This window comes from Drosophila arizonae, chromosome 6 (assembly GCF_054131065.1).
Source record: "Drosophila arizonae isolate 15081-1271.41 chromosome 6, UAZ_ARI_1.0, whole genome shotgun sequence".
Taxonomy (NCBI): Eukaryota; Metazoa; Arthropoda; class Insecta; order Diptera; family Drosophilidae; genus Drosophila; species Drosophila arizonae.
The window spans coordinates 1041226-1052623 of NC_142926.1; the positions used below are offsets into that span (position 1 = coordinate 1041226).

General features: G+C 37.1%; 1 long non-coding RNA gene across 1 annotated transcript; it reads left to right on the forward strand.

The window, feature by feature from the left end:
* The first annotated feature begins 9086 nt into the window (after positions 1–9086).
* On the forward strand, positions 9087–11188 carry LOC149268314 (uncharacterized). The gene is made up of 2 exons (XR_016270765.1): positions 9087–10961; positions 11017–11188. It is a non-coding gene; the product is annotated as an uncharacterized LOC149268314 (long non-coding RNA).
* Positions 11189–11398: the final 210 nt, after the last annotated feature.

Below are 11398 nucleotides of genomic sequence, written 5' to 3' on the forward strand. Positions count from 1 at the left end.
CGGAATGCGTTCCCGACACTTCGCCTTACAATTTGTTAGGTTCAAAATTCAAAATAATCAAACTGCGGCGGCGGTGTGCAGTGTGCAGTGAACAAACTTGCGTACGACTAACTGGTTAGCCAAGCGAAACGATAATGAGCTCTCAAGCGAAAGACCGAACCTGCCCAGACACTGAGGAGGGCAGCAGGCCCGTATATCAGAGGCGAGCAGAAAATGCGACAAGGCGGCCATTTTGAGTGCATGCGAGAACAAGTATGAGCGGGATAGCACTCTTTCAGCTCGTGCCGACGTTGCGCGAAACGACGATAGTTACACGCTCTAAGCATGAGAGAGATGACAATACACTCTCTTTGTGTGTGTGTGTGTGTGTGTGTAGAAGAGGACCCAGAATCATCGCAGGCTACGCAGCCATGAAAAAAAAAGCGCAGAACTTTTATACATATATATATATATATATATATATATATATATATATATATATATATATATATATATATATATATATATATATATATATATATACAAACGCATATTAAGCACAACGGAGAATTCCTTTTGCCATCATACATACATACATATACGCTAATGATGTATGTAGGCATGTTTACTTGTATGTATTTGTAAGTAAGCCAAATACCCGATATTAGAATAGAATACATATACATATTTTAGTTATATAAACAGTCTCTATGTAGACATTAATGACATCAATAACAGGAAAAGCCAACTGAAGATGTGCATACACAATTAAGTTAGCCAGATCAGCTTTGTTATAACATGAAAGTACTATTGCAAAAAATATTTGAATTATTGTGAATAAAGCATCTAATATTGTCACCATACCATTACCATAATTTTTGTGTGTTTGTCTATGACTATTTAAATTATGTTCTATTAGTGTATTTCTGTATTCATATTTTTAATTTTTTCTTATACTTTAATTTTACGTTTGTCTTTTCGTTTTTGGTTTTTTAATACCCTGAACCCATTGAAAATGGGAAATTAGGTTTGTTGAAATGTATGTAACAGTCAGAAGGAGGCGTGGCAGATCAGGGCGACGAGCTAAAGTCGATTTAGCCCTGTCTGTCCGTCTGTTCGTATGTCCGATCTCAGATATAAGAGGCTTAGACTTGGATACATAGCGCGGATATTGAGTTTATCTAGAGAAATCGATAGTCTATTCCCTTAATTTTATCGATTTAAACCCGTATTAAAAATCGGTTCTAAAATTATATCTCCTATATCTTTGGAGCTAGAATCGACAAATTTTAAATGTTAGTTTATAAGTACTTTAAAGAATTTCGATTTTTATTATACCCCTCCCTATATAAACTCCTTCGCCCATAAATTTGTAAAAGGCGTATCTCATGGCAAATGCATGTATTTCCATATTATAATCACGATCTTAAAATCTCATGAAGATAGTCTATTGGAAGGAAAAGTTATTATATAATTAAGTTCCCATAGTAAGCCCACACTGCAGCCAATGTGTGTTTATGCGTGCGTACGTATGACTGTGTGTATGCGCGTGTGTGTGCCTGTGCGAATAATTTTTTTAAATTTTTTTATTATTTTTTTTTTTTTTAAGTAGTAATTGTTAAGTTTTTGTATGCGCCATTCTATGTTGTCAAATTTTTCTATATATTCAGACAGATTTTGTTATTTGGATAGTTTAAATTACAGCTATCGTTATATAATAAAATGTTAAATAAGACTGCATTTCACTTACATAAAGGCGTCGCTTTGTCTCACAGCAAGAAGAATAATAATTAAAGCAACAACAGCAACAGCAACAGCAACACAGAACAGTTACAATAATAACAAAAACAACAGCATCATCAGCAGCAGCAAATCGAACGGTCTATACAATGCTAAAAATTGTGCCATATCATAAGCCGTTTCCACCCTCAATTGCGTAAGCATCCCAAATCGCAACTCAAACCTCATTTCCTTAACGGAACTTGTGCCTTAGCTTACGAAGCACTCGTAATACCCATACTCCTTTTTTCATACCGGATTTCGACTGCGAACTACGCGACTGGGGACTACGCGATGGATGAATGGTTGAAGAGGAACGTCAATTTCAACATGCTGGCCGACACGTTTTTGGGATTTTTGAAGTCACACGCATCAACACACTCACACACACATACATACAGACTGAGAAACTCACGCGCACACCCTCGCACACACAAAAAGAATGCCGTTGCCTTCTTCAAAGCAAAATTCCTGGCCTGGTCCTTAAAATGTGGTAGAAATTTCATGGACCATTTTCTAAAGGTGACGAATCAGAATTTTTTGCTATATTTCAGTTTTTGTTTTTGTGAAATGTGTGAATAATGTTAATTTGTATTATATTACATTCTTGTCAGGTGGAATTGTAGTGGGTATTTCCAATACTAATAGACTCATAATATAATATGTATACTATTCTTAAATTTCAGTTGTTCATACTATAATTTGAGCTACGTAATATTTATTGTATATCCCGCTAATGTATAATATATACAGCCTGTATCCATTACAAAAAAGTAAGAACGTTGCAGTTGGGCGTTACCGACTGCAGAATACTGATTCACAACCTATATACCGATTAGCCCAAATGCTATACATACATATGTAGATTATTTGTGCAAATCATAAGAGGATGCTGTCAGCAGATTAGTCGGGATTAGTGGAGTTTCTAGCTCTAAAACTAGTAAATAACAAGTAAGAAAGCTCTAGTCGAGAATGCTCGACTACGAGATTCCCTGAACCTGCTCGAAGAGCAATAGCTATTTCAATCATTTTTCGCGTCTTTTTTCTTACACAAGACACAAGACACACGCACACACACACACACACACACATACACACACACACTAACGTACATACCCGCACACAAGCACCCACGCCTAAACACCCATGGGCCGCAGTGTGCGCTTACTATGAGAATTTAATTGTTTAATAACTTTTCTTGTGGATAGAAGGTACATCCACAAGAAGAGTTATTAATGAAACTTTCGGATTCTGATTATAACATGGATATGCATGCATTTGCCAAAGTACAAGTCTCTAGTATTTGAAATACGCCTTTTTTAAATATGTGAGCGAGGGGGTGGATATAGGGGTGAGGGGTAAATTAAAAAAGAAAACGAAATTATATAAAATGAATATATATATACATATAAGATTTGGACACTCTAGCTGTAAAGATGTAGGAGATATAATTTTAAAACTGATTTTCGATAATATTTTTATCGATAAAAATAACGGGATGAGTTATCGATTTTTGGTGATAAGCTCGATATCCGCGCTGTATATACGGAAATCGACGCGTTCATACATTCGGACAGACGGACGGACAGGGCCAAATCGACTCAGCTCGTCGCCCTGATCAAGAATATATATACTTTGTGTCTGCCACGCCTCCTTCTGCCTGTTACATACATTTCAGCAAACCATTTTCATGGGTTCAGGGTATGAGTATTGATTATGTGCTGTCAACCGGAGTATAAATTTCAAAATATTGCAGATTCAGATCAGATCTACCACGCCCGTAATCGGCATCGACATGTCATAATTATTCAGTTCTTAGAAGGCCTCTAGGGTGATGAAAATGCGAAATTTTGAAACACGCTGAAAAATTGTGCAAATTGCAGGGTATTTTTAATGTGTTACACCTAAAACAAAATGAGTAAGAGGTACTTAGAGAAGGCCTCTACTAACTTAGCTATCTAATTGTGATTGGTCTTGGGTTGAATCCCAGTATATATTACGAATTTCATGTCTTTAGCATCAACAAGTAATAAAGCTCTAGTCGAAACGGTTCGACTACGAGGTGCCCTGAAATCTTTGAGCAACTGTAATTTTAATAATTCCTAGAGCCTTTCTGCTTGACGACAAACCGACGATATTTTTGATAATTTTAGTCATTCACTGGCTATTACGATATGCCGAAGAAAAAATACAGCAAAATAATAAAAAAATAGACGTTTTTAGAAATGTATATAAATATGTATTTATTTATCAGTGATCAATACCCTAGCTTGGGTGCGTAGCAGCGACACAAATGCTGCTAAGATAGAGAGAGACATACTGCCATATCGCCGTCATTCAAATGTTTCTATACCATATTATTAAATTCAATGTATAAACATACATTTATTTTGATTTGAAAATTTAACAATTTTTTCTTGCTTCATCTGGGTTAAGCGTCCTTCAGGTATAGAGACGTAAAATCGTCGGTCCCTTGAGCGTCGCTATAGCCGGATTCTACTATATTTGCTTACTTAGTAGTTAAGTAGTTAAGCAATTATAGTTTCGTAAATACAATAGGAAAAGAATGCATAAGAAAGCTGCGTACGCGTTGTCCATTTTCTAAGCATTTAATTTGATTAGTCTTTTCATGTCTGTCCATTTAGTAAAAATACAAATCTTTAAAATATTGGCACTTACATTTAATAAATTAGTAAATGTCGCAAAAAACTGCAAAAAATAAATCAATATCGCCTTGCTCTAAAAGTCGGGCCCGAACCCAAAACCTCACGTTGATTGACTTAACGGAATTTAATGAAACTTTCAGCATATGATCTACAAATTCTATTGAGTATCTTGACATTTAACAAGTAAGAAAGCTCTAGTCGAGACTGCTCGACTACGAGATCCCCTGAACCCTTCGAGCAGCTAATATATCAATAATTATTTGCACATGCACACACACATACACGCACACACACATACACGCACAGACACAGGCATACGCTCGCATACATAAACACGCATTGGTTGCAGTGTGGGCTTACTATGAGAACTTAATTGTTTAATAACTTTTTTTGATCATAACACGGATATGTATGTATTTGCCAAAGCACAAGTCTCTAGTATTTGAGATACGCCTTTTTCAAATATGTGGGTGAGGGGGTGGATATATTGGTGGGAGGTAAATTAAAAATTAAACAAAAACCAAAATCGTATAAATTGCGTATAAATTCACATTAAAAATTTGGAGACTTTAGCTTTAAAGTTGTAGGAGATATAATTTTATAACTGATTTTTGATAACGATTTTTATCGATAAAAATATCGAGATGAGTTATGGATTTTTAAAGCAAAACTCGATATCCGCGTGGTATATACGGACATTTTACAAAAAGATTTAGGTCTCTAGCTCTTGTATCTTTTGAAATCGACGCGTTCAAGTATACTGACAGACGGACAGACGAACGGACGGACGGACGGACGGACGGACAGACAGACAGACGGACAGCTGGTCGGACAACTCAGCTAGTCGCCCTGATCAAGAATATATATACTTTTGGGGGTCTGCCACGCCTCCTTCTGCCTGTTACATACATTTCAACAAAACCATTACACCCTGATTTCCCATTGAAAATGGGTTCAGGGTATAAAAATAATACCAAAACTTTCAAAATTAGCCACACTGGCTGTGACCTTCACTGGGGATTCTGGTATCCAAAACATAACGAAAATCAAAATTGTATAAAATTTATCTGAATATATATTCTAGTTTTAAAGATGTAGGAGATATAATCTTATAACTACCTTTCGATAATGTTTTAATCGATAACCAAATAACCGTAAGAGTTATCGATTTTGGCGATAAACTCGATAAGCCCGCAATTTATAGGACATTTTAAACAAAATTTGAAGTCTCCAGCTCTTATACCTTCTGAGATCGACGCGTGCATACTCGAACAGGGCTAGATCGACTCAGCTTCTCACCCTGATCAAGAATATATATATTTTATGGGGCTGCCACTCTATCTTCTGCCTATTACATACCTTTTAGCAAAACCATTATAACCTGATTTCTCATTTTCAGATACACAGAACGCAATAAAATAATTAATATTTATTTATTTAAGTATACAACATGTTTGCATAAATAAATTCCAAGATCAGGGATTAATCGAAAGACTATCATTATATTTGAAATGCATTCGAATTACAATTTGAAAAGCACGAGTTGAAAAAGACAGCGAAAGTGAATGAAAGAACAAAGGGAATGGTGTGATGGCACGGGTTTTAAGCATGCGGACAGGGGAAGGGGACTCAGATTTTTGGTAGGCTGGCCTATTGATTACGGCTGTCAACAAACCAAACAACAACTAACTCTAAACGTTACAAAGGTGCTAACAGTCAGAGAGGAAGGAAGAGACACAGGGAGATGGATAGAGAAGAAGGAATGTCTACATTACGTTAAGCATTGTATTTTTGCTTCGGCAGACAAAGGGGAAAACAACACAAGAACAAAAGAACACTACGAACCCCAAACATATCTCTAGGTAAAAAAATTCCAAAATCTTGCAGAAGAGGACTGTTTAGTTTAATTAATAAATACTATTTGAAGCACCTATGTACATATTTCTGGAAACCAGCTTAGGTCTCTCTCACTTGGCTTTTGTGATCTGAGATTTGGGATCAAAAGATGTTCCTTCTTAGGTCCACGATAATAATAAGCCGCAGACTTGGCCGCAATGGTAACGTCAACGTCAGTCAGGAGCTTATTAAAAAAAAAACAAATAGGGAATAGAGAATATAAAATAGAATATAGAAAAAAGAAAAGTATATGCAGCACAATGAGATGAAAAGTAGAAAGGAAGAGATTGAACAAAATGTAGCTTAGGTAAATACAACAAAGACCAAAAACCGCAGACAGACTGTGCGGAGTGATTGAAGAGAAAACTCGAACATATAATAACTAATACAACAATAGAGGTCAAAGTAGTTACACTGCATACTCAATACTGAATAGATAGAGAGACACAGATACGAGTAGCCGAAAGTACGAGTACCTCTCCTCCACACAATGGGACTGCGCGAGAGTTTATTAGGCAGATGTAGGGACGGGCCTTACTTAAGGGGTGACCGGAGCTCAGACCAGCTAAGCCGAGGCGTGCCTACCCCTAAAGTAAACAAAATATATTATATATATATATATATGTATACTTTTTATATATACTCTCTTAATTGTTGTTATTGTGTATTGTAAGAAGGCGTAATGGCTCTATATACATATATATATATATATATATATATATATATACATATATATATATATAAATAAACGGAACCACTGTAACATTCCTCCGTACATATCTATACGGTCTTATGCTTAGCGAATTCGCATCACACGTTGAATCATTTTAAGACCTCTGTGTGTATACATTTAATATCAACTTCATTAGAAGCTTTGCTTCCCTCTAATTACACATATCAAAGAGTGGGTATATTGAAGGCGATAGCGATAGCATAGAACAAGTAAGAAAGCGCTAGTCGAGACTGCTCGTCTACGAAATCCCCAGAACCCTTCGAAGAATTGATATTTCATAATGTACAATGTACTTACACAAGAAACACATACACTCACACATAGAAACACATAGGAATGCAAGCAGAAACACGCATTGGCAGCAGTGTGGGCTTACCATGGAAATTTAATTGTTTTATAACTTTTCTTGTTGATGAACTCTGCTCATGACACTTTTAGGTCGTTTATATAACATTAAAGTCCGTGTATATGCCAAGGCACAAGTCTCTAGTATTTGAAATACGCCTTTTGCAATGGTGAGGGTGAGGGGGTTGGTATAGGGAAGGGAGATATTTTACAACAAAAACCGAATAATAATAAATAATAATAAAATACATATATAATATAATACAAATACAAAACTATTATACCTTGATTTCCCATTTTCAATGGGTTCAGAGTATACAAGTAAGAAAGCTCTAGTCGAGACTGCTCGACAACGAGATTCGCTGAGCCTTCGAGCAGCTAATATATCAATAATTGTTCGCACATGCACACACACACACGCACACACTCAGGCACGCACACATAAACACGCATTGGTTGCCGTGTGGGCTTACTATGAGAATTTAATTTTTTAATAACTTTTCTTGTCGTTGGACGATCTTCATGAAACTTTTAGATTATGACTATAACATGGATATGCATGCATTTGCCAAAGTACAAGTCTCTAGTATTTGAAATACGCCTTTTTATACCCTGAACCCATTGAAAATGGGAAATCAGGGTATAATGGTTTTGTGAAAAAGTATGTAACGGGCAGAAGGAGGCGTGGCAGACCCCACAAAGTATATATATTCTTGAACAGCGCGACGAGCTGAGTCGATATAGCCCTGTCCGTCTGTCCGTCCGTCCGTCCGTCCGTATGAGTGCGTCGATCTCAGAAGTCATAAGAGCTAGAGAGCTGAAATTTGGCATGCATACTCGTGAGCACCATACGCAGTACGAGTTTGCTTTATGTTTTCGATAAATCGCCCGATAACTTTTTTATCGAGAATAATCGAAAAATTGATTTTGGTTTTTTAGCCTAATTTGAACATTTTTAGACCTAGACTCTTCAAATTTGCGTTGTATATAAAGTTAATCGATACAAAGATTTTGTAATTTACAGATTTTTGATACCATGCCCCCTTCTCCACCAATTTGTAAAAAACGCTTTTTCAAGTACTAGAGACTTGGGCTTTGGAATGTACACACATATTTACCATATGATTACACTCTGAAAGTTTCATTGAGATCGTATGTCTACAAAATAAATTATCCGACAAGCGCAGTCGCTGCTAACTGCGCAGCTAGCAGAGCGCAGGCTTTTGCGTTCGTGTGTATGCATGTGTATGTATGTGTGCATAAAAGTGCAGAATGATTAGAATATCAGCTTAGAGGGTTCAGGGCATCTCCTAGTCGAGCAGCCTCGACTAGAGCCTTCTTACTTGTTTAAATATGTGAGCGAGGGGGTGGATATAGTGGTGAGGGGTAAATTAAAAAAGAAAACGAAATTATATAAAATGCATATATATATATACAAATAAGATTTGGAGATTCTAGCTGTAAAGATGTAGGAGATATAATTTTATAACTGATTTTCGATAAGGGTTTTTATCGATAAAAAATAATGGGATGAGTTATCGATTTTTAGGGATAAACTCGATATCCGTGCTATACATAAGGACATTTTAAAACAAAATTTGAAGTCTCTAGCTCTTATATCTTCTGAAATCGACGCGCTCATACATACGGACAGACGGGCGGACGGACAGACAGACAGACTGACTGACAGGGCTAAATCGACTCAGCTCGTCACCCTGATCAAGTATATACATATATACTTTGTGGGGTCTGCCACGCCTCCTTCTGCCTGTTACATACAATTCAACAAAACGATTATACCCTGATTTCCCATTGAAAATGGGTTCAGGGTATTAACAACGGGATGTACATGTACACTCGTGTATACCATACGCAGTACAAGTTTATCAGATATTTTAGATTGCTCATAGCATTTCTTTTTTATCGACAATTTAAATACTGTTGGAACTAGAGACATCAAATTTAATGTGAAGAAAAGAATTACGTGACAAGTACAGATTTTGGATGTCACGCCCCCTTGGCCCACCACTACGCACTGGTGGCGCTTCTATTCTGCTCTTCAGCCTAGTCCAGACTCTGGTGCCTTAAGCGTTTGATATTGATATGAGAGACAACGCAATATCAACTCTATTAACGCGATGTAAATTCTGTATTAGATTGGAAGTTGTTCTCGTTAAGTAAGTGAGCAGTTCCGAACAGTGATGAGAGAGCCCCTCATATAAATGGAATTGGAGTTGGATTTGGAATAGCCTGGTTAAATCCTGCCTGCTCTTTAGGTCTGGCTACTTACAGATGTTGGTCTGCACGCGTCGCGTATTACTTGCCGGATACGGAAATATTATTTTAAATAACTGCGCACAATCACAGAGGCCAGACGTCCTGCCGCTAGTCCGTTGGGGCGGCACCAATTCTAGACGCGTTGGTTATGTATGCATCGTTAACTGGTTTCTTTGCACCGGGGGTGGCTGGTTGGACTATGTGCGTGTGCACGGGAAATTAAGAATCAGGAGCGTGTTGAATCTGATTCGTAATATTTGCTTACCAAAAGCTACCGCCCGACATAGATTTATTTATTGCCTGGCTTTTCGATTAGTTTGCATTGGTTTTTGTATTATTTTATGCTCTCGCATTTTATGAATTTATATTATTTATTTAACACAAATTTTGTTTCTCTTTTGACTTTTACAAGTCGGGTTTTTTTGTTTCCGTCATTCCTATATATGCGCATTCAAAATCCGAAATCAGGGTATAATGGTTTTGTTGAAAAGTATGTAACAGGCAGAAGGAGGCGTGGCAGACCCCACAAAGTATATATATTCTTGATCAGGGCGACGGCTGAGCCGATTTATTCCTGTCCGTCTGTCCGTCCGTCCGTCTTTCCGTTTGTCCGTATGTATGAACGCGTCGATCTCAGAAGTTATAAGAGCTAGAGACTTAAACTTTCTTTTAGAATGTCCGTATATATAAAGCGGAGTTTATCTCCAAATATCGATAACTCATCCCGTTATTTTGATATCGATAAAACATTATCGAAAGTTAGTAATAAATTTATATCCGTGAAATCATTAGAGCATTAGACGTCATCTTTTAAATGGGCCTTACAGAATTTCGATTTTTGTTAAAAAATTCTCCCCACCCCTATATCCACTCACCCCTAAATTTCTAAAAGGCGCATTTCAAATACTAGAAGCTTGTGCTTTAGCAAATACACGCATTTTGCTGTTGTAATCACGATCTGAAAGAAAGTCCAAAAGAAAAGTTATTAAGTATGTAATTAAATTCATCCCATAGTATGCCCACACTGCAGCCCATGCGTGTTTATGTGTCTGTGAGTTTGTGTGTCTGTTTCTTGTGTAAGCAGAAAGGCGCGAAGAATAACCTCGTAGTAGAGCATTCTGGACTAGAGCTTTCTTTCTTGCTCTTATTTTGAATAGTAATTTGTTGTTCCATGTATTTCTAATCAGGTAGATTCAAATAATAATTATTTTTCCGTTTAGCAGTAAATCTAAAATGCGAATCGAGTATGAAAGGCAGATAGGGACGTGGCTGACCCCAGAAGATATGTATGAGTATGACACTGGTCAAAGCGAACATATTTATATGTGTACAGGCTTACAGGCTCCCGCGCTAGTGCTAAGCAATGCAAATTGGAACTCCAATCAACAGTCAGAAGGAGGCAAGTGAATGAATACGAAGATTTTGTAATTTACAGATTTTGGATACCACGGCCCCTTCGCCGCAAATATGTAAGAAACGTATTTCAAGAATTAAAGACTTGTGCCTCGGAGTATACATACATTTGAAGATTATGATCACGTTCTGACAGTTTCATGAAGATAGTCCGTCTGCAAGAGAAATTATTCAACAAGTAAATTCTCATAATATTGCCCACACTGCAGCGCAGCCCAAGCGCAGTCGCTGCTAAGTGCGCAGTTAGCAGAGTGCCTCCTTATGCGTGCGTGTGGATGCAAGATTAGAATATCAGCTTGGAGGCTCAGGG